At 40.4% G+C, this 24,083-nt stretch overlaps 1 long non-coding RNA gene across 4 annotated transcripts in view; it reads left to right on the forward strand.

Annotated features, from left to right (window-relative positions):
- LOC139036046 (uncharacterized) overlaps positions 1 to 23,651 on the forward strand; it is a 31,031-nt gene extending 7,380 nt beyond the window's left edge. For 2 of the 4 annotated variants that reach the window (XR_011488751.1, XR_011488753.1), the window contains exon 3: positions 22,707 to 23,599. This is a non-coding gene — a long non-coding RNA (uncharacterized lncRNA). Of the gene's footprint in view, positions 1 to 844; positions 22,579 to 22,706 lie in introns of all 4 variants that reach the window. The other 2 variants (XR_011488752.1, XR_011488754.1) reach the window with 2 other exon arrangements.
- The last annotated feature ends 432 nt before the right edge of the window (positions 23,652 to 24,083 follow it).

Here is a 24,083-nt window from a genome sequence, read left to right on the forward strand (position 1 = left end):
ACGACTAGGGGCAGTACTACTGGCATTCAGTGGACAGAGGACAAGAATCTTGCTAAACGTACATTTTGTAGGATAGTTACCAAACCAAAGAAATTATCTGGTCCCAAATGTCAATTTTGCTGCTGTTGAGAAGCCTAAATCCTGTGTTACCCGAAAATTGGGTTTGCCTCTTGAGGAGTGACGAGCCAAAAGACACAATCAAGCCAAAGATCAGGAGAAGGAAGGATTTATTACTTGTAGCAGGTGAGGAGAACACCAGGAATCTTTCTCAAAGCAGTGTCTCCCTGAACAGCAAAATTGGGGAAGTTTTAAGCTAAGGATACATGAATATTCATGAAGCGACTTGAACAGGTGAATTCAGCATAGAATTGGGGCAGAGGTTGATAGAGTCCAAACTTTAGTTAATTGAAGTTGTGAGGGTCAGAAAAGGTCAACATCGTCATTCCTTTGGTTCCAGTTGATCTAGTTGTTGAGACCTTGGGGAGGGGTTAGATTATGCAAAACAGTTAAAGAAAGTGCCTCAGGCTAATCTTTATCATTGAAAGAGAACTGGGAGTCTCTACAACTGACTTCCCTGGGTGGTTCAGACAGTAAGTAGTCTCCCTTCAGTGCAGGAGACCTGGGTTTGATCCCTGCGTCAGGAAGGTCCCCTGGAGAAGGAAATGGTAACCTACTCCAGTATATTTGCCTGAAGAATCCCCATGGACAGAGGAACCTGGCAGGCTAGTTTATGGGGTCACAAAGAGTCAGACTGAGTGACTAAGACTTTCACTTTACAGCTGATTTACTGTTTTTGCTATTGTTATCTCTGACCTGATAAGAGTTTATTCTTTTGTTCCCTTAGGATTATTACTGAGACCTGTTGAAGGGCAAGCGTTGTGACCAGGCTTAGATTCTAAAATGGCTTAGGCCAAAAAATTGCTTGTCTTATGTCAGTAAAGTCCTGCCTAGTTCTCTTTCTTCTGAGACTCCCTACCCAATTTGGTTACAACTGGACTAACAAAAGACCTTGGAATAAAAAGAAGAGTAATTCCTGGCAAGATTTAAGAGAGCGTTAAAGTAGTTCTGGGATTCCCTGGTGACTCAGTAAAGAATCTGCCTGCTATGCTGGAGTCCTGGGTTTGATCCCTGGATTGGGAAGATCCCCTGGAGAAGGGAATGGCTACCCACTCTAGTATTCTGGCCTGGAGAATTCCATGGACTGTACAGTCTGTGGGGTCGCAAAGAGTTGGACACAACTGAGCAACTTTCTCTCCCTATAGTAGTTCTAAATAATTTTGCAGGGGGAGTTGCTACCATTAGCAATACCCACACCAACACCAAAAGGAATACAAGGTTTTGTGTCAAGAGAAGGATTAAGGTGGTGCTAGTGGTAAAGGATCCACCTGCCAATGCAGGAGGCACAAGAGATGTGGGTTCAATCTCTGGGTCAGGAAGATCCCCTTGAGGAAGAAATGGCAACACACGCTAGTATTCTTCCCTGGAGAATTCCATGGACAGAGGAAACTGGCGGGCTACAGTCCATGGGGTCACAAAGAGTCAGACACAGCTGAAGTGGTTTAGCATGCATGCACACATCTTCCAAGGCAAGGAAGCTAAGAATGTACAAATGCTTCAAAAGTATTATACACAAGCTATATATATTAGTGCTGTAAACATTAGTGCTATATTCAGTCTATTACACAGGGCACCAGTGACCTCCATTTTAAATTACTTTGCTAAGTCATGTGTTTGATTAATTGTGGAATTTGGCTTTGAGCCCAAATCCTAATCCCATTTTTTATCACTATACTATAAATCATGACAAGAGACAAGAGTGAGAGAAATAATCGCTAAGGCACAAAAAGAGAATAGAAGAGTAATAGAGAAGTAGAAAACAAGATTAAGTTGCAGACTTGAGATTTGGGACAGTAAGCTAAAAGAAATACTACTGTGCAAAAAGGCAGATGAGCTCAAGGGCAATTGTTGTTAATAAATAATTATTCCCTTGTTTTTTTCTTTTTTGTCACCACACTTGTGGGTTAGTATTCTAGGCCTGGAACTATCTACAGTGGAGATAACCGTTGGCTCAGTGCCTTGCAAATAATGGCACTTCTTCATTGGAAGGCATCGTAGGTTCTGGCCATGGTTATCAGTTAATGTATTTGTGCTTAAGTTCTCTGAGGATTGCTGATGTGATATTTTTATAAGCCTTGCAGATAGTTACTTGTCAGATGACCAGTACTCTCAGTTCAACAGTAAACTCTGTAGCTTTTATTTTTTATACTCCTTGTCTACTGAGAGAGAATGCTGTTTTCAGAGAAACTTTGGGTATACTTTAGGATCACCTAGGAAACTTTAAAAAAAAAATTTTATTCTTTAGTTAATTAGTTTCTTTGGTCACACCAGATCTTAGTTGTAGCATTGGTGGATCTTTTGTTGTATGTGAGATCTAGTTCCCTGACCAGGAATTGAACCCAGGCCCCCTGCATTGGGAGTGCACTGGCTTAGCCACTGGACCACCATGGAAGTCCTCACCTCGGGAACTTTAAAAATGATGATGTTTCTGCTCATCCCAAACCAATTAAAGAGCAACCTTTAGGAACAGGACTGAAAGAAGGGGTACTCAAGCTTTTTTGCTTCTGTTTTTTAATTTTCACATTCATATTTTAAAATTGATATCCAAAATTTTATAAATTTAAATAATTTTGTAGTATTAAATTTCTGGTATTTGTAAATATTGACTTAAAAAGATATAAGTCACCTCACTTCTTTAAATGTGAATAAGTTGTAATAACCGTAGTGCAACATGTGATAAACTTCTTATCATTGGGAAGTTTCTCATCATTCTTTTCTGTCCTACTCCATAGAATTTTATTCCACTAATATATATTCATGCTTTAATGTCTTTTTATTACCTTTTGAGAAGGAAATGGCAACCCACTCCAGTAGTTTTGCTTGGAAAATTCCATGGATGGAGGAGTCTGGTAGGCTAGAATCCATGGGATGGCAAAGAGTTGGACACAATTGAGTGACTTCATTTTGTACTTTGTACTTTATAATTCTCTGGAGCAAAGATATGTATATCTCTTTGGATTAAACTTTTAAGATTTCCTCTGTCCACAGGCTTTAAGTACTTAAAATTTCTGGACTGTGGGATCTTTATGTCAAGTTGAGTTCAGTTCAGTTCAGTTGCTCAATGGTGTCCGACTCTTTGTGACCCTGTGAATCGCAGCACGCCAGGCCTCCCTGTCCGTCACAAACTCCCGGAGTTTACTCAAACTCATGCCCATCGAGTCAGTGATGTCATCCAGCAATCTCATCCTCTGTCGTCCCCTTCTCCTCCTGCCCCCAATCCCTCCCAGCATCAGGGTTTTTCCAACGAGTCAGCTCTTTGCATGAGGTGGACAAAGTATTGGAGTTTCAGCTTCAGCATCAATCCTTCCAATGAACACCCAGGACTTATCTCCTTCAGGATGGACTGGTTGGATCTCCTTGAAGTCCAAGGAACTCTCAAGAGTCTTCTCCCAACACCACAGTTCAAAAGCATCATTTTTTTGGCCCTCAGCTTTCTTCACAGTCCAACTCTCACATCCATACATGATCACTGGAAAAACCATAGCCTTGACCAGACGGACCTTTGTTGGCAAAGTGATGTCTCTGCTTTTTAATATGCTGTCTAGTTTGGTCATAACTTTCCTTCCAAGGGGTAAGCGTCTTTTAATTTCATGGCTGCAGTCACCAACTGGAGTGATTTTGGAGCCCCCCAAAATAAAGTCTGACACTGTTTCCGCTGTCTCCCCATCTATTTCCCATGAGGTGATGGGACCAGATGCCATGATCTTAGTTTTCTGAATGTTAAGCTTTAAGCCAACTTTTTCACTCTTCTCTTTCACTTTCATCAAGAAGCTTTTTAGTTCCTCTTCACTTTCTGCCATAAGGGTGGTGTCATCTGCATATCTGAGGTTATTGATATTCCTCCCGGCAATCTTGATTCCAGCTTGCGCTTCTTCCAGCCCAGCGTTTCTCATGATGCACTCTGCATATAAGCTAAATAAGCAGGGTGACAATATACAGCCTTGACGTACTCCTTTTCCTATTTGAAACCAGTCTGTTGTTCCATGTCCAGTTCTAACTGTTGCTTCCTGACCTGCATACAGGTTTCTCAAGAGGCAGGTCAGGTGGTCTAGTACTCCTATCTCCTTCAGAATTTTCCACAGTTTACTGTGATCCACACAGTCAAAGGCTTGGCATAGTGAATAAAGCAGAAATAGATGTTTTTCTGGAACGCTCTTGCTTTTTTTATGATCCAGCAGATATTGGCAATTTGATCTCTGGTTCCTCTGCCTTTTCTAAAACCAGCTTGAACATCTGGAAGTTCTCGGTTCATGTATTGCTGAAGCCTGGCTTGGAGAATTTTGAGCATTACCTTACTAGCGTGTGAGATGAATGCAATTGTGTAGTAGTTTGAGCATTCTTTGGGATTGCCTTTCTTAGGGATGGGGATGAAAACTGACCTTTTCCAGTCCTGTGGCCACTGCTGAGTTTTCCAAATTTGCTGGCATAGTGTGTGCAGCACTTTCACAGCATCATCTTTCAGGATTTGAAATAGCTCAACTGGAATTCCATCACATCCACTAGCTTTGTTTGTAGTGATACTTTCTAAGGTCCACTTGACTTCACTTTCCAGGATGTGTGGCTGTAGATGAGTGATCACACCATTGTGATTATCTGGGTCATGAAGATCTGTTTTGTACAGTTCTTCTGTATATTCTTGCCACCTCTTCCTAATATCTTCTGCTTCTCTTAGGTCCATACCATTTCTGTCCTTTATTGAGCCCATTTTTTGCATGAAATGTTCCCTTGGTATCTCTAATTTTCTTGAAGAGATCTCTAGTCTTTCCCATTCTGTTGTTTTCCTCTATTTCTTTGCTTTGATTGCTGAGGAAGGCTTTCTTATCTCTCCTTGCTATTCTTTGGAACTCTGCATTCAAATGAGAATATGTTTCCTTTTCTCCTTTGCTTTTTGCTTCTCTTCGTTTCACAGCTATTTGTAAGGCCTCCTCAGACAACCATTTTGCCTTTTTGCATTTCTTTTCCATGGGGAGGATCTTGATCCCTGTCTCCTGTACAATGTCATGAACCTCCGTCCATAGTTCATCAGGCTCTCTGTCTATCAGATCTAGTCCCTTAAATCTGTTTCTCACTTCCACTGTATAGTCATAAGGGATATGATTTAGGTCATACCTGAATGGTCTAGTGGTTTTTCCTATTTTCTTCAGTTTAAGTCTGAATTTGGCAATAAGGAGTTCATGATCTGAGCCACAATCAGCTTCCGGTCTTGTTTTTGCTGACTGTATAGAGCTTCTCCATCTTCGGCTGCAAAGAATATAATCAATCTGATTTCGGTGTTGACCATCTGGTGATGTCCATGTGTAGGGTCTTCTCTTGTGTTGTTGGAAGAGGTATTTGTTATGACCAGTGCATTCCTTGGCAAAACTCTGTTAGCCTTTGCCCTGCTTCATTCCATACTCCAAGGCCAAATTTGCCTGTTACCCCAGGTGTTTCTTGACTTCCTACTTTTGCATTCCAGTCCCCTATAATGAAAAGGACATCTTTTTTGGGTGTTAGTTCTAAAAGGTCTTGTAGGTCTTCATAGAACTGTTCAACTTCAGCTTCTTCAGTGTTACTGGTTGGGGCATAGGCTTGGATGGGCCGAGAGGAGCTACTCCACATTCAAGGTCAGGAGGGGCAGCCGTGAGAAGATACCCCTTATCCAAGGTAAGGAGCAGTGGCTGTGCTTTGCTGGAACAGCTGTGGAGAGATACCCCACGTCCAAGGTAAGAGGAACCCAAGTAAGACGGTAGGTGTTGCGAGAAGGCATCAGAGGACAGACACACTAAAAGCATAATCACAGAAAACTAGCCAGTCTGATTCCAGGACCGAAGTCTGGTCTAACTCAATGAAACTAAGTCATGCCGTGTGGGGCCACCCAAGACAGTCTGGTTATGGTGGAGAGGTCTGACAGAATGTGGTCCACTGGAGAAGGGAATGGCAAACCACTTCAGTATTCTTGCCTTGAGAACCCCATGAACAGTATGAGAAGGCAAAATGATAGGATACTGAAAGAGGAGCTCCCCAGGTTGGTAGGTGCCCAATATGCTGCTGGAGATCAGTGGAGAAATCACTCCAGAAAGAATGAGGGGATGGAGCCAAAGCAAAACAACACCCAGTTGTGGATGTGACTGGTGATAGAAGCAAGGGCTGATACTGTAAAGAGCAATATTGCATAGGAACCTGGACTGTTAGGTCCATGAATCAAGGCAAATTGGAAGTGGTCAAACAGGAGATGGCAAGAGTGAATGTCGACATTCTAGGAATCAGCAAACTAAAATGGAATGGAATGGGATCTTTATAGTACTTGTTAAAACATAGTTAATACAAGCAGTATACATATATTAAAGCTTTAAGCCCACAAAACCTAAATTTCCATCGATAGGTGAGAGGCTAAACTAAATACGGTATGTTTATACAATGGAATGCACATTAATAAAAAAGAAATTAAGTACTTGTATTAATATATACATTAGTATGAATGAACTTCAAAAGCATAATCCTGATTGAAAGAAGCCAGATATAAAAGAGTATATACTCTATGTTTCTGTTTATTTAAAAATCCTAGAAAATGCAAACCAACTCTATGGTGACAAAGAGCAGGCTGATAGTTGCTTGGGACTAACAGTGGAGGGAGGCATGGACTGCAAAGGAATGGGACATAGAGTTCCGTGGTGTTCCAATGGTTAAGACTCCAAACTTCCAATGCAGGTAGCATGGGTTCGATTCCTGGTTGGAGAATTTAAGATCCCACATGCTGCACAGTGTGGCCAAAAAAAGAAGGGGGGATGCTTAGAGGATGGAGATATTCTGGAACTTGAGTATAGTAGTGAGGTCACAGGCATCATCACTTATCAAAATTAATTGAATTGTACAGTTTAAATTATACATCAATAAGGTCAACAATATATTGCAAGTTTTTATAAGTAGTGAAATGTACAGCTTTATTGGAAATATGCCGAAGAATAAGTTCAGTCGCTCAGTCTTGTCTGACTCTTTGTGACCCCATGGACTGCATTACTCCAGGCTTCCCTGTCCATCACCAACTCCTGGAGCTTGCTCAAACTCAATGTCCATCGAGTCGGTGATGCCATCCAATTGTCTCATCCTCTGTTGTCACCTTCTCCTGCCTTCAGTCTTTCCCAGCATCAGGGTCTTTTCCAGTGAGTCAGTTCTTCACATCAGATGGCCAGAGTATTGCAGTTTCAGCTTTAGCATCAGTCCTTCCAGTGAATATTCAAGACTGATTTCCTTTAGGATTGACTGGTTGGATCTCCTTGCAATCCATGGGACTCTCAAGAGTCTTCTCCCACATCACAGTTCAAAAGCATCAATTATTCAGTGCTCAGCTTTCTTTATAGTCCAACTCTCACATCCATACATGACTACTGGAAGAACCATGGCTTTGACTGGATGGACTTTTGTTGGCAAAGTAATGTCTCTGCTTTTTAATATGCTATCTAGGTTGGTCATAGCTTTTCTTCCAAGGAGCAAGTGTCTTTTAATTTCATGGCTACAGTCACCATCTGCAGTGATTTTTGGAGCCCCCAAAAATAAAGTCTGTTGCTATTTACACTGTTTCCCCATCTATTTGCCATTAAGTGATGGGATTGGATGCCATGATCTTAGTTTTTGGAATGTTGAGTTTTCTGATTGTTCACTCTCCTCTTTCACTTTCATCAAGAGGCACTTTAGTTCCTCTTCACTTTTTGCCATAAGGGTGGTGTTATCTGCGTATCTGAGGTTATTGATATTTCTCCGGGAATTCTTGATTCCAGCTTGTGCTTCATCTAGGCCGGCATTTCATATGATGTACTCTGCATATATGTTAAATATGCAGGATGACAATATACAGCCTTGATGTACTCCTTTCCCAATTTGGAACCAGTTTGTTGTTTCATGTCTGGTTCTACTGTTGCTTCTTGACCTGGGTACAGATTTCTCAGGAGGCAGGTCAGGTGGTCTGGTATTCTGATCTCTTGAAGAATTTTCCACAGTTTGTTGTGATCCACACGGTCAAACACTTTGGTGTAGTCAATAAAGCAGAAGTAGATGTTTTTCTGGAATTCTCTTGCTTTTTCTATAATCCAGCATATGTTGGCAATTTGATCTCTGGTTCCTCTGCCTTTTCTAAATCCAGCTTGAACATCTGGAAGTTCATAGTTTACATTCTGTTGAAGCCTGGCTTGGAGAATTTTGAGCATTACTTTGCTAGTGTGTGAGATGAGTGCAATTGTGCAGTAGTTTGAGCATTCTTTGGCATTGCCCTTCTTTGGGATTGGAATGAAAACTGACCTTTTCCAGTCCTGTGGCCACTGCTGAGTTTTCCAAATTTGCTGGCATAGTGAGTGCAGCACTTTCACAGCATCATCTTTCAGGATTTGAAATAGCTCAACTGGAATTCCATCACCTCCACTAACTTTGTTGGTAGTGATGCTTCCTAAGGCCGGCCTGACTTCACATTCCAGAATGTCTGGCTCTAGGTGAGTGATCACACCATCATGGTTATCTGGGTCCTAAAGATCTTTTTTGTATAGTTCCTCTGTGTTTTCTTGACCCCTCTTAATATCTTCTGCTTCTCTTAGGTCCATACCATTTCTGTCCTTTATTGAGCCCATCTTTGCATGAAATGTTCCCTTGGTATCTCTAATTTTCTTGAAGATATCTGTAGTCTTTCCCATTCTGTTATTTTCCTCTATTTCTTTGCATTGATCACTGAAGGCTTGCTTATCTCTCCTTGCTATTCTTTGGAACTCTTCATTCAAATGGGTGTATCTTTCCCAGAGGAATAAATCCCTACTCAAAGTAGTAAAAGTCTCTTATTTTTGAATCAAAGTTAATAGGCTACTTTTAATAGGTAGATTCACCTCCTCTCCTCCCCCATTTCATTTTCTGATCTCATTTCCTGTTGTACCCCAACTCATCTGATTCTACTCATGTTACACCCATCAGGCAGTATGTCTACTTCTGTAGCATGCTTCTTTTCTCTGAGTCTTTTCTCAAATGTCATCTTTTCAATGATACCCATCCTAAACACCTTCTAAACTGTCAAATTCCATCCCCACACTCCCATTTTTTTAATTTTTAATTTTTCTTTATTCTGTAGACATTAACTCCTTTGAAAAATGATACAATTACTCATTGTGTTTAGTATTTATTGCCATATAAACTCCAGGAAGGCAGCAGTCTTTCTTTTGTTCTCTGTTGTCCCTAGAGTTGTGCCTGGCTCTTGCTCAGTCCCTCAGAAGTGTTGAATAAAAGAATGAATTAAAGTAGACTTAAAACTGAAGACTGGGGACTTCCCTGGTAGTCCAGTAGTTAAGACTCTGTGCTTCCAATGCAGGGGGCACTGATTCGATCTCTGGTTGGAAAACTAAGATCCTATAAGCCAAAAAAAACACCTCTGTGCTTGTGGTAATAGTTAGGCAACTCTGTCAATATACCAAAAATCACTGAATTGCACAAGAATAGTAAGTGAATTGTATGCTATGTAAATTATAACACAATTAAAAAGAAAAAAGTTTAAGAACTAAAAAAAATTATAAAACTGAAGGCTTTCAAATTAGTATATATTTGGGTCAGTAGGATCCCTGCTTATAAACATTTTAAACCCTTACTGGGATTTCTATGAGGGTACCCTGTCTGAAACAAACAAACAACCCAAACAACCTTCAGTTCAAAGAGGTCAACTCGGTGCTTTTGAGATAAAACAAGCAGGTTATAAATGCCGTGGAATTCAGGAGTACTCAGTATAACCATCTGATGAACCAATACAGGGTCTTGGATATGAGGTGGAATTCCCTACAACTCAGCACTGACCCTTCTTCCTCACAATGAGAGTACCAGATTTAGGAGGAAAAGTAAATTTGAGGGAAAATAAGTTTAAGGTGGTTGAATATATGTGTTGAATTGCCCAACCTGAAGTAACATACCATATCTGGCGGAACAAAATTCCCAGAAGCTCTAGAAATATATGGTTCTTCATATAAACCAAAAGAGCAAGGACTTCCCTGGGGGTCCAGTCATTTAGAGTCCAGGCTTCTAATGCAAGGGGCATAGATCTGATCCCTGATCAGAGAACTAAGATCCTACATGCTGTGCCAAAAAAGGGAAAAAAACAAACAAACTGAAAGAGCAGACCAGGTGTGAAGCAGAATAGGGGACATCTCTGAAGTAGAAGCGGTGGGGCCAAGGATGTTGGACTTCTATGGGGCTTCCGTTACATTCCCACTCCTTCTTTATGTAACACAAGAGCTTTGTGCTTTTAGTCAAGACGCTGAAACCTACTTTCTCAGAGCCTTTATTATTTCCCAAATCAAAGGAACCTCCACCTTTGACACAGAAGTGTCATAGCTTAGGTAGATTTCTAGACTACATATGCTAAGCACTGAAGCCCTATAAATGGAGATGATGTCAGTACTGGGTCAGGAGAAACTGTCCCCAGCTGTGGGGTTATTGTCAGCATTTAAAGGGCCTAGTGAACTCTGGAATAGATCAGTTAGACAGAGTCTCTAGGAAGTCAGACCCAATAGCCCAATTAAGGGTAGGGTGCAGGTGAAATATACCATATTCAGAGGCAATGGAGATAGCAGGCAATACTCAGAGATAGGTAGATGCAACAGTAATGCCACCGGAAGCCATTTCCTAGATATTGAGGGCAAAGGCTGGGCAGTGTGTCAAGAAGGGTAGGGTGATAGCAAGGACCCCCAGTTCCAGCAGCAGCTATTGAGACACTCTGATGGAATGTTAGCCATAAAAAGGAATGAAATTGGGTCATTTGTGGAGAAGTGGATGGACCTAGAGTCTGTCATATAGAGTGAAATAAATCAGAAAGAGAAACAAATATTGCATATTACCACATACATATGGACTCTAGAAAAATGGTACAGAGAAGCCCATTTTCAGGGCAGGAATTGAGACCAAGATGTAGAGAACAGAGTTGTGTATACCGTCAGGGGAGGCGGGAAGGGGAGAGTGGGACAGACTGGGAGAGTAGGGTTGACATAAATACACTACCATGTGTAGAACAGATAGCTAGTGGGAACCTGATGTATAGCACAGGGAGCTAGGCTTGGTGCTCTTTGATGACCTAGAGGAGTGGGATGGGTGGTGGGGAGAGGAGGGAGAGAGGTCCAAGAAGGAGGGGGCATATGTACACATACAGCTGATTTACTTCATTGTATAGCAGAAACTTAATACTGTAAAGCAATTGTCCCTCCACTCCCCCCAAAAGACACTGTGTAGTTGCAGGGGCTGTCTTGGAGCCCTCCAATATGTAGGGAAAATTCTGAGAGCACTGGGGTGGCCACTGAGTGTTCATATTTTCATACTATTTACTCCTGAAATTAGATAGTATTGTGGAGATTTGAATTCAGGATGGATTTCACTTAGGGTCAGAAGTCTAACTTTGACAATAATATTCAGAGTCGGCATGGCATTGTGAGACTAGCACTTAGCTTATAGTCTTGTTTGAAGATTAAATTAGTTATAAAGCATGTAGAACAGTACTTTACATCGTGAGTGCTACTTATCAGGAATAGTGTCTTATAATAGAATTTTTGAAAATGCATTGCCTATGTTCTCATTTAGAATATTTATATATATTTATTATATTTTCCTGAATAAAATACAAATTTAGCAAGTTCAGATGGTAAATAATCTGCCTGCAATTCAGGAGACACAGGTTTGATTCCTGGGTCAGGAAGATCCCCTGAAGGGAATGGCTACCCACTCCAGTATTCTTACCTGAAGAATTCCATGAACAGATGAGTCTGGTGGGCTGCAGTCAATGGGGTCGAAAAGAGTTGGACACGACTGAGTGCTAACTTTTTAATTGTGGTTTAGTCCATGAATATTGATGGCTTTGAAAAATACTACAAGAAATTTCCTGGCAGTCCTGTGGTTAGGACTCCATACTTTCACTGCTGAGGGCGAAGGTTTGATCCCTGGTTGAGGAAATAAGATCTTGAAAGCCATAAGGCATGGCCAAACAAAAATAAATAAATTGAAAAATATTATAGAGCTGATGAAAAGAATGATGAATAGTGGTATAAGAAAAACATATATGTTACGTATGTATTTACACTTCTGTTTTATCTGAATCACATCCAAGGATAGCAAAAGAAATTGTATCTAAAGATAACAAGACTTTTTTTAAGTCAAAAACAAATGGCAAAAGACAACTAATATTGAAATAGACTTCAAGAAAAGAAGATAATTGACAATAATGAAGCTATAATACTCATAGACATGAACTACAGTATATATAATACACAGAAGTGTATAAATGATCTTTTAAGGGAATGTCTATCTCATGAGTTCAGTGAGAAAAAAACTGTCACCATCTAAGTTATTGTTGTTTAGTCATTAAGTTGTGTCCGACTCTTGTGACCCCATGGACTGTAGCCTGCCAGGCTCCTCTCCATGGGATTTTCCAGGTAAGAATACTGGATTGAGTTGCCATTTCCTTCTTCAGGGGATCTTCCCAATCCAGGAATCAAATCATCATTTTCCTGCGTAGCAGATGGTCTCCTGCATTGCAGGCAGACTCTTTACCACTGAGCCACCAGGGAAGCACCACCATCTACATAGAAGTAGGCAAAACATCCTTTAGCCATAAACTGGGCAACCAATTGTTTTGTGCTCATAGGTCCAACTTTCCATCTGTGAGTAACTCTGGGTGACCAATTACCTCTGTTGTGTCTGTTACAATTACTATAAAATGACACAGATAACCTCAAGCTCAAAAGAACAAAAATATGAACAGTTGTGGAAGGGCTTGCTTCCATGAGCAAGTTTTTCAGTGAACAGTAGCCACATTTTAGGGCTCTTTTGAGCTTGAGCTTGTGACCAGATGATGTGTCTGAATTGCCCTCTCGTAGATCCTCATGGATTCAACTCTGAAGCCTTTAGTTCATCCCAGATGCTACTTCTGCGTTGCAGGAAGATTCTTTACCACTGAGTTACCAGGGAAACCCAGAGCACGAAGTATATAAGAAATTCCTGTACCTGTTTCTCAAATTTGCAATGAACCTAGAACTGTTCTAAAATAGAAAGTCTATTTAAAAAACAGAAATCTCTACTAATTCTGGGTTCAACTCTATATCTACTGAGTCACAATCTCTAAGAGAAGATCCCTTAAATTTTCATTTTCAGCAAGTAACTGATGACTCCCATTCCCATTTAATATGTAATCTACTTCACTAGAGGACACTGATGTGCAGCTTCTTCCACTGAGGCTGCCCAGTTCAGGAAAGCCCAGTCCCCAGCTGGGTAAGAGGCCAAAGGCATCAGAGGTGGACAGCAAATACTTCCTTCTAGCAAATACTCTTCCTCTCTCCCTTACATTAGCCTCGAATGGTGGTGTAATACACATGTTGTTCTGCAGCTTGATTTGTTGTTGTTGTTATTTTGCATTTAGCAATGTATCAGGACATAGAGAACTTTTTTTTTTTTTGAAGACTTCCCTGGTGGTCCAGTGGTTAAGAATCCACCTGCTGTTGCAGGGGACACAGGTCTGATCCCTGGTCCAGGAAGAACCCACATGCTGCAGGGCAACCAAGCTGGTGTGCCACAACTATTGAGCCCACACTGTGAAGCTTGTGCTCCACAACAAGGGAAGCCACTGCAATGTGCAATGAGAAGCCTGGGCACTGCAACAAAGAGTAGCTCCTGCTTGCCAAAACTAGAGAAAGTCCTCACCTAGCAACAAAGACCCAGCACAACCAAATATAAAAATTAAAGACTAGGCTGTATTCCACTGTATGGCTGTACCATAACTTTTAAAATATGTTCCCTAACTCTGGTTCCTAAACATTTGCCATTACAAAAAGTGCTGCCATAAATAATCTTGTACAGACACTTATGTACATATATCATTTTGCACCTCTGTGAATATATCTGGAGGATAAATTCATTCAAGTGGAATATGCTGGATTAGATAGAGGTTTAGGCATTTGCATTTTCCATCTGTGGCACCAAGTTTCCCCCTGTAGAGGTAGTACACATTACATACCACGAGTAAATACTTTTTTTTTTTTTAGCATTTTATTTTGTATTGGGGTATAGCCGATTAACAATGTTGTGATAGTTTCAGGTGAACAGTTGAGTGTCCTATGTTATTTTTTAATGGCTGCATGTTATTCTGTTGGAGGAATTACCATCGTTTGTTTAATCTGTCTGCTGTTTGTGAATGCTGAAATTGTTTCTCTATCCCACATTTCTTTTGCTCTCAAAGCCACTGTTTGACTGTCCTATGACTTAACTACCCAGCATGAGGAATTTAGCCATCTTGGGAGGATCCTTGTGGTTGACTTATTATTGTTGTGATTATCATAACAACAGTCCTACAAACTTTTTTTCTAAGTGTGTCTCCATCTATGAACTCACTTCTGTGGCTAGACCTCACCTCTAGCCTCTGGGAATTTCTTCTGTGAACCCAGCAGGATGAGATCCTATAAGTCAAATTCCAAAGTGTTGAAGCAAATCAGCAGAGCAGGGCCCCCTAATGACTGATTACACACAACTCTGACCCCACACAGCCTTGGTCTTGTTGTTTTCTACAGCTTTTCATCCCTGCAACCTGAAGATGAGTCAATCTCCTGCCCAGTGGGAGAGCAGAAATAGTGGGGTGGGAAGAGCGATGATGCATGTCCCCTGGGCTATGCCTAGGAGAACACTCTGATCTCTGCAGTGACTTGTTTGCAAATGCCTTTCTTTTCATGCCAGAGGACCCAAGAGAGAAGTGAGAATGGGGACAGCTCTGGCACCTGGAAACTGATGATTTGTTTGCATGAAGCAATACACGAAGTGGTTTCTGCTGAGCATCTCCAGCTTGTAGTGTTTTGGTACTGATCTAGCCTCAAACTCGGATGGTTTCTTACTGTTTGTGAAAGAGTTCCCAAATATTTAGTGGTTCTCAGAGATGGTGGTCTTGGGGTGGAGACAGTACTCAGAAAAGTTTTACAATTCCAACCATGATGGACTTTTCTCATTAATCTCCTTGTTTTCTCTATCCTATATTTGGTTAGAAATCAGAGTGAAATCAAAATGCTATTAGAAATTATTTTGGCCAGACACACACGAAATTAGCAGATGATACCACTCTAATGGCAGAAAGCAAAGAGAAACTAAAGAGCTTCTTGAGGGTGAAAGAGAAGAGTGAAAAAGCTGGCTTAAAAACAGCATTAAAAAAAAACTTAAGACAATGGCATCCAGTTCCATCACTTCATAGCAAATAGATGGGGGAAACGTGGAAACAGTGACAAATTTTATTTTCCCGGGCTCCAAAATCACTGTGGATGACTGCAGCCATGAAATTAAAAGAAGCTTGCTCCTTGGAAGGAAAGCTATGACAAACCTAGACAGCGTATTAAAAAGCAGAGACATCACTTTGCTGACAAAGGTCTGTCTAGTCAAAGCTATGGTTTATCCAATAGTCATGTATGGATTTGAGAACTGGACCATAAAGAAGGCTGAACACTGAAGAAATGATACTTTTAAACTGTAGTGTTGAGAAAACTCTTGAGAGTCCCTTGGACATTAAGGATATCAAACCAGTCAATCCTAAAGGAAATTGGACCTGGGCATTAATTGGAAGAACTGATGCTGAAGCTGAAGCTCAAATACTTTGGCCACCTGATGCAAAGAGCCAACTTATTGGAAATGACCCTGTTGCTGGGAATGATTGAGGGCAGCAGGAAAAGGGGATGACAGAGTATGAGATGGTTGGATGTCTGACTTAATGGACATGAGTTTGAGCAAACTCAGGGAGATAATGAAGGACAGGGAAGCCTGGTGTGCTGCAGTCCATGTGGCTGCAGAGTCAGACACCACTTAGCGACTGAATTAACAACAGCTAAAGAATAACCAAGGAAGTCATATAGTCAAGCAAGGTTAGCAAAGAAAAACAGAGTAACACTTGGTTGATGAGTTTGCTTTTGATCCCTAATCCCAATGCAGACAGCTCACATGAAGTTGTCTATAAAGAGGAGGATTACTCCCACCGACACACCCATCCAAAGATCCCAAGCCATAGTTTTGGTGTACCATGAAATGACCATAGGATAGAAGAGAGAAAGAAAGGAGATGACTACAGGTTACTTTCTGGTGAGCATGGACCCTGCAGCTTACCACTTTTGCAGCTTGGAAGGAAGACAAAAGCGACTTCCCTGGTCCAGTGGTTACGACTCTGCACTCCTGGTGCAGGGGGCATGGCTTCCATCCAGATTGGGGAACTAAGAGCCCCCCAGTTTTTTTTTTTTTTTTTTAAAGAGCCATACTCCTATATAGGGATGCACTGCTGGGGAAACGCCTGTTCTAAGCAGGGAGAAGGTAAGGGCACGAGGCACAAATATCCTTGATGTGACCAAGGGACAGCCTCTAATCCTTGGATTTTATTATTTAATCCATGATTCTGACAGGTTGATAGTTTTTGGTTGATAGTTGTGGATTTAATAATTTTAAACATAGTAGCCTTCATTTTTTGGTTGTACTGAGCAAGAGTTTCGTATAAGAACTTCGTTAAAAAAAAAAAAAGAACTTCGTTTTGCTGGCATACACTTAATTTTGAACATCAGTGATGTCATTTTTTTCCTAACCACCAGCTGTGGTGGTGGTATGTTTGGGGCAGACCTTGCAAAGATAGATAATAAACCAAGAAAATCAAATTAACAATAATGGCTATAAATTATTGCTTTATTGGAAGTCATCTCTTGGATCCATAATTTATGTAAATGATTTAGTTTTTTGCTTTCTTTTTTGTGAATGTGTGACATTTATATTAGTTTTCTTTATTATTATTTTTTTGGCCATGCTTGTGTGGGATCTTAGTTCCCTGAGCAGGGATTGAACCGACGTCTCTGCATTGGAAGCCTGGAGTCCCAACCACTAAACTGCCAGGGAAGTCCCAGTGTAAGTGATTTATAATTTAATTGATCATCTGCTTTCCTGATCATTACATGAACCGCAAAGAATACTTACCCTCACTCTGTTACGGAGGGAAAAATAACCCATATCCGAGGGTCTGAGTCAGTAATATCTTGGAAAAACTTAATCTGAATGTCAGTTGGCCGAATCATTTGTAAGTAGTCTTAGTGTCCAGTTCAGTGAATTTTCCCCTTTCCATAAAGTTCGGATCGCCGTAGCTGTTCACACTGGCTAGACGCATTGTTTCATCAAGTTCTGCTTCAGCGTTTGCTAAACGTAGTTTATTTCACAAACACTAGAGGGCAGCATTTGATAGGGATTTCAGAAAGACCAAACGCTCCACGTCAAACCCGTCTCAATGCTCCGCTGGGCTAGGCTTTTCAACCTTCTTTTCTGGTTCCACTTCTGTTTTCAAGCCAGGAAATGCCTTTCCCTGTGGCTTTCGCTGCCCACCGCCCTCTTCCTCGAGGAACACAGCTAGCTGGCTGGGGTTTATGGTGGATTAGTGCTCAGCATCCCTTCCCCCTCTTCTGCGGACGTCAGTCTGTACCACACAGGCTGGAATGCTAAAACCCCATCTTCCAATTCCCTTAGAGTTAAGATTCCGAATGTGATTTAAGTTTGTCCAATCAGATGCTCCTGTGGGACATTTGGAAGATAGGTATGTATGTGGAGAGGCACTGTTGTTGCCTGTTACCTGCAGGCAATCATGGTGCTGAGAGGTTGGGCTTTCTGGGGTAGCATCACCATGTCTAGTTACTAGCTTCATGGGGCTTGCCTTGTGAAGTCTGAACATGCAGTTTGTTGCTGATGCCAGTCTAGCAGTGTGACTTCGAAGGTGACAGCAGCAGTGGTGGGCCGTTGTGATACCCAGACTGCTGTTTAGGCTCTAAGTTTCTACAGCTAACAGTTCCAGGGTAGTTTCTAATTGTATCTTCTTTTTGTTGCAATGGTGAATGATATTGTTTCCTTAATTTCTCTTTCTGTTTTCTCATTGTTAGCTCATACTAGGGATTTCTGTGTGTTAATTTTATATCCTGCAACTTTACTATATTAGTTGATTAGCTCTAATTTCTGGTAGAGTCTTTAGGGTTTTCTATGTAGAGGATCATGTCATCTGCAAACAGCGAGAGTTTAACTTCTTTTCCTATCTGGATTCCTTTTACTTCTTTTTCTGCTCTGATTGCTGTGGCCAACACTTCCAAAACTATGTTGAATAGTAGTGGTGAGAGTGGGCACCCTTGTCTTGTTCCTGATTTTAGGGGGAATGCTTTCAATTTTTCACCATTGAGGGTAATGCTTGCTGTGGTTTGTCATATATAGCTTCTATTATGTTGAGGTGTGTTCCTTCTATTCCTGCTTTCTGGAGAGTTTTAATCATCAATGGATGTTGAATTTTGTCAAAGGCTTTTTCTGCATCTATTGAGATAATCATATGGTTTTTATCTTTCAATTTGTTAATGTGGTGTATTACATTGATTTGCGGATATTAAAGAATCCTTGCATTCCTGGGATAAAGCCCACTTGGTCATGATGTATGATTTTTTTAATATGTTGTTGGATTCTGTTTGCTAGAATTTTGTTAAGGATTTTTGCATCTATGTTCATCAGTGATATTGGCCTATAGTTTTCTTTTTTTGTGGGATCTTTGTCTGGTTTTGGAATTAGGGTGATGGTGGCCTCATAGAATGAGTTTGGAAGTTTACCTTCTTCTGCAATTTTCTGGAAGAGTTTGAGTAAGATAGGTGTTAGCTCTTCTCTAAAGTTTTGGTAGAATTCAGCTGTGAAGCCATCTGGTCCTGGGCTTTTGTTTCCTGGAAAATTTTTGATTACAGTTTCGATTTCCTTGCTTGTGATGGGTCTGTTAAGATCTTCTATTTCTTTCTGGTTCAGTTTTGGAAAGTTACACTTTTCTAAGAATTTGTCCATTTCTTCCAAGTTGTCCATTTTATTGGCATAGAGCTGCTGGTAGTAGTCTCTTAATGATCCTTTGTATTTCAGTGTTGTCTGTTGTGATCTCTCCATTTTCATTTCTAATTTTGTTAATTTGGTTTTTCTCCCTTTGTTTCTTAATGAGTCTTGCTAACGGTTTGCCAATTTTATTTTTTAAAAAAACCAGCTTTTAGCTTTGTTGATTTTTGCTGTGGTCCCTTTAGTTTCTTTTGCATTTATTTCTGCCCTAATTTTTAAGATTTCTTTCCTTCTACTAACCCTGGGGTTCTTCATTTCTTCCTTCTCTAGTTGCTTTAGGTGTAGAGTTAGGTCATTTATTTGACTTTTTTCTTGTTTCTTGAGGTAAGCCTGTAATGCTATGAACCTTCCTCTTAGCACTGCTTTTACAGTGTCCCATAGGTTTTGGGCTGTTGTGTTTTCATTTTCATTCATCTCTATGCATATTTTGATTTCTTTTTTGATTTCTTCTATGGTTTGTTGGTTATTCAGAAGCGTGTTATTTAGCCTCCATATGTTTGAATTTTTAATAATTGTTTTTCCTGTAATTGAGATCTAATCTTGCTGCACTGTGGTCAGAAAAGATGACTGGAATGATTTCAATTTTATTGAATTTACCAAGGCTAGATTTATGGCCTAGGATGTGATCTATTCTGGAGAAGCTTCCGTGTGCACTTGACAAAAAGGTGAAGTTGATTGTTTTGGGGTGAAATGTCCTATAGATATCAATTAGGTCTAGCTGGTCCATTGTGTCATTTAAAGTTTGTGTTTCCTTGTTAATTTTCTGTTTAGTTGATCTATCCATAGTTGTGAGTGGGATATTAAAGTCTCCCACTATTATTGTGTTACTATGTATCTTCTTGATTTTATGTGGTTTCTTGGCAGGACAGTTCTGTCATCTGGGAGCCATTTCTGGAGGCCCTGCCTCAAATATGCTTCTCCAGATCTTCCAGCATTTTTTCTTTCATCCATTTTTTATTTAATACCTGTATACATGTAGTAGTTTCAGAATTGTCTATCCATACATTGTTTATGTACACCTGTCTTTAGACTTGCAGTTTTTACTCATTGCCAAAGTTACTTAGGTCAGCTTTCTTTTGCCCTGTACTCTTCTGTGAGGTTTATCATTCATTTTATTTATTTAAAATTGAAGTATAGTGGTTTATGATGTGTGAGTTTCTGGTGTACGGCAAAGTGATTTAACCATATGTGTTATATATATGTGTGTGTGTGTGTGTATATATATGTATATTCTTTTTCAGATTACTTTTCATTACAGGTTATTGAATATAGTTTTCTGTGTTATACAGTAGGTCCTTGCTGTTTATCTGTTTTCTGTATGGTAGTGTGTATCTGTTAATCCCAAACTCCCAATTTATTCCTGTCAGCCTTTCCCCTTTGGTAACCATAAGTTTATTTTTGCTGTCTGTGAGTCTGTTTCTGTTTTGTAAATAAGTTCATTCATATCATTTTTTAGGTTCCATATATATGGTATTTGTCTTTTTCTGTTTGCACTTAGTATGATAATCTCTAGGTCCATCCATGTTGCTGCAAATGTCATTATTTCATTCATTTTTTAAATGATGGAGTAATATTGCATATATATATATATACACATATATATAATATTATATATATTATACATGCACACACACATATATATAATACATATGGCTGAATCACTTTGCCGTACACCAAAAACTAACACAACATTGTAAACCAACTATACTTCAATTTTAAATAAATAGAATGAATGATAAAGCTCACTGAAGAATACAGGGGGAATGAAAGCTGACCTAAGTAACTCTGGCAATGAGTAGAAACTGGAAGTCTAAAGATAGGTCTACATAAACAGTGTATGGATATATATATATATATATATATATATATATATATATATATATGTATACACACACACATGTATAATGTGTGCCACATCATACTTATCTATTCATCTGTTGATTTAGGTTGTTCACATGTCTTGGCTATTGTCCGTAAATGCTGTTCTGAACATTGGGTTCCATATATCTTTTAGAATTCGAGTTTTCCAGTGTTTTCTACTTACCCAATCCTTTGCATTTCTTAAATCCCTTCCTGCTTAAAATAGCCAAAGTGGTTTCTGTTTTTCTAAAACTGACCCATGAATGATAGATACATTAGCTGAAGGTAAACAAAAGCTACAGCTCAAGTATACCTCTGTGATCTTTGTAGTCTTCAGGTGAACTGATGAAATATCACCATGAAATCTTGGATGTAGCAAGTTACTTTTTCCTGTGTGCCTTGCCTCACTTCTAGAGTACATAATTATGATCCCACCACTGCTGCTATTATAATGGATGTGAGGTGATAATCTCTTGGATTGCATGCTGGTGATCAAGCTCACAGCCATAATTCATTCAAAAATCATTTACCCGGCAAGATGACAGTGAGAGAGTTTAGAAAGGCTTATTGGGAACTAACCACACTTAGTGTAGTGTGGCTTCCCTGACCCCACAGACACCCTGGTTAATGGATTCTGGTATCACTGGCATGAAGAATCTGTAGATCTGAGGATGCCTACCAGCTTCCTCAGCTCCTCTGCATCCTTTCCTCATGAATGAGCACAACTGAGATGGGTTCCCTGACACTATCCATACCCATTTGAGAAATATCTAAGCCCAATTGACCTCATGGGGTTTGTCCTAAACAAGACACATTCTACTTTTTTTTTTGGACACACTATATCACCTGTGGGATCTTAGTTCCCTGATCAGGGATCAAACTGGTGCCCTCTGTAGCGAAAGCACAGAGTCTTAACCACTGGACCACCAGGGAGTTCCCCCCATTTTATTTATTTATACTTTTCAGCATCTGCTTTTGGAGGTATCTGAAGTCCAGGGGCACTTTACATGAATTCCCAGTATACCAGGCACTCTTAGAATGATGCTTCTCCAGATGGTTTATCAAATAAAGAGTCTCTGGTAAGTGAATTCTCTACTGAGAATATCCAGAGTTTTGTATAAGATACTTGAGAAGACTTCAAATTCAACCTGAAAGTGAAACTCTCTCAGTCGTGTCTGACTCTGCAACCCCATGGACTGTATAGTCCATGGAATTTTCCAGGTTAGAATACTGGAGTGGTTAGCTGTTCCCTTCTCCAGGGGATCTTCCCAACCCAGGGATCGAACCCAGGTCTCCCGCATTGCAGGCAGATTCTTTACCAGCTGAGTCAGCTTCCCTCAAGGAAAGGAATCCCTCAAATTCAACCTACAATTTAGAAAATCAACCTCAGAGTTTGATTTTCAGGGAGTCAGAAACTGAAATTCCTCAGTTTTCTATGACCGGTATGCAACAAAAATCCCTAACTTTTACAGCTTTAAAGCTGAGATTGTAATAAGAATTGAACAGGAATCAGAGATTTCCAACTTTTCAGTCTCTTAAAAACCCATGTATATGAAGTTGCTTCGGTTGTGTCCTACTCTTTGTGACCCCATGGACTACAGTCCACCAGACTCCTCTGTCCATGGGATTCTCTAGGTAAGAATACTGGAGTGGATTGTCACTTCCTTTTCCAGGGGATCTTCCTGACCAAGGGATCGAACCCAAGTTTCTTGTCTCCTGCATTAGCAGGTGAGTTCTTTACCACTAGCGCCACTTGGGGAGCCCCACCATTGACATTTCACTGTGTAAGGAAGCAGTTCCATCTTCCTTGTCTGTAGCAACTGTTTTGTTTTGTTTTTTTTTTTTCTTCCATCCAGAGAGCCCTCTTCCAGGAGGAAGCTGATATTCCCCTTCAGGCTACATCTACTGTCAGCAGGCCAGGAACTGGGACCAGGTCACTTTTTTCCTTGGTGGTGGTGTGTGATGCTCAGTTGTGTCTGTTTGCGACCCCATGGACTACAGCCCATGGGATTCTCCAGGCAAGAATACTGGAGTGGGTAGCCATTTCCTTCTCCAGGGGATCGTCCCAATCCAGGGATTGAACCCAGGTCTCCTGCATTGCTGGCACATTCTTTACCATCTGAGCCACCAGGGAAGCCCATTTCCCCCTGGAGTCTTATGCAAAACCAAACATTTTAAAAGAAAGTTTATGTTCTGAAAACATTGCAGGAATTGGTTAATTTTTTATCAGCAAAAAAACCCGCAAAACACCCTTTTTACTAATAGATGTTGAAGCTACTTGGCTCAGAAACAGCTGATACTTTCAGATGGCGCTAATCTGTTTCTATGGGTGACAATTCCCTAAATGGTCTGTATGCTACATCTTGCTCCCTGGAACCAATAGTCACTGTCTGTTAGGATTCTTCAGTTGTAAACAACATAAAGCAACACTATATAACTAAAATGGTATAGTGGTTAATAGCTTAGGCTTTCCTGGGCACGAATTCTGACACTTTAACTTACTAGTTATGTCATTTGGTAATCAAACTAATCTTCATTTGCCCTCTACCAAAGGGAATGCTTAAAAATACTACACCCTTCATAAGGCATTGCGAGGAACAAGTGGAAAATTGCATTTGGAGATTTGGTACATGGTAACGATGCCATAGATTTTAACTACAATTTTGTTTCTAGCTGGCCTTCCTTTCATTTCTCGAAAGAATCATAATGCTTATTAAATAAATAAATCTGTGCTGCCATTCACCCTGGAGCCCACCGTGTAAAGTTGTTGAAGTAATAAATAAATTTTTTTCCAAATGAAACCTTGTAGTTTGCAGTGTTGGGCTTTATGGTGTTAAACTTGGAGCTTATGCTTCAAATAATTTGTATTAGTTGGGGTCCTGGAGTAAGCAGACCTTGAGACAAAGTTAGGAATGCCAGAGGTTTATTGGGGGGTAATATCTGTGAAAAACAAAAGGGAACAAAAGTGGGATTTGGCACAGAGAGTCTTCAGACTGTGATGATGCCTGGGAAGGGAGACAAGAAGGAAGTAGGATTGGGAATGGAGAGCCTCAGACTGAGGTGCAGAGGTGACAAAACCTCAACCAACCCAATGTGGAGCTCCAGAGCAAAGATTGCTCTTAGAGCAGAAATGACCAGGCCCTGATGTTCCTGTTGTGCTGTCATTGGCTGGGGGATTCTTGGAAGAGAGTGGCTTCAGCTTGAAAGTTAAGGCAGATTCCCTAGCATGAATA

Source organism: Odocoileus virginianus, chromosome 7 (genome assembly GCF_023699985.2).
Source record: "Odocoileus virginianus isolate 20LAN1187 ecotype Illinois chromosome 7, Ovbor_1.2, whole genome shotgun sequence".
Lineage (NCBI taxonomy): Eukaryota > Metazoa > Chordata > Mammalia > Artiodactyla > Cervidae > Odocoileus > Odocoileus virginianus.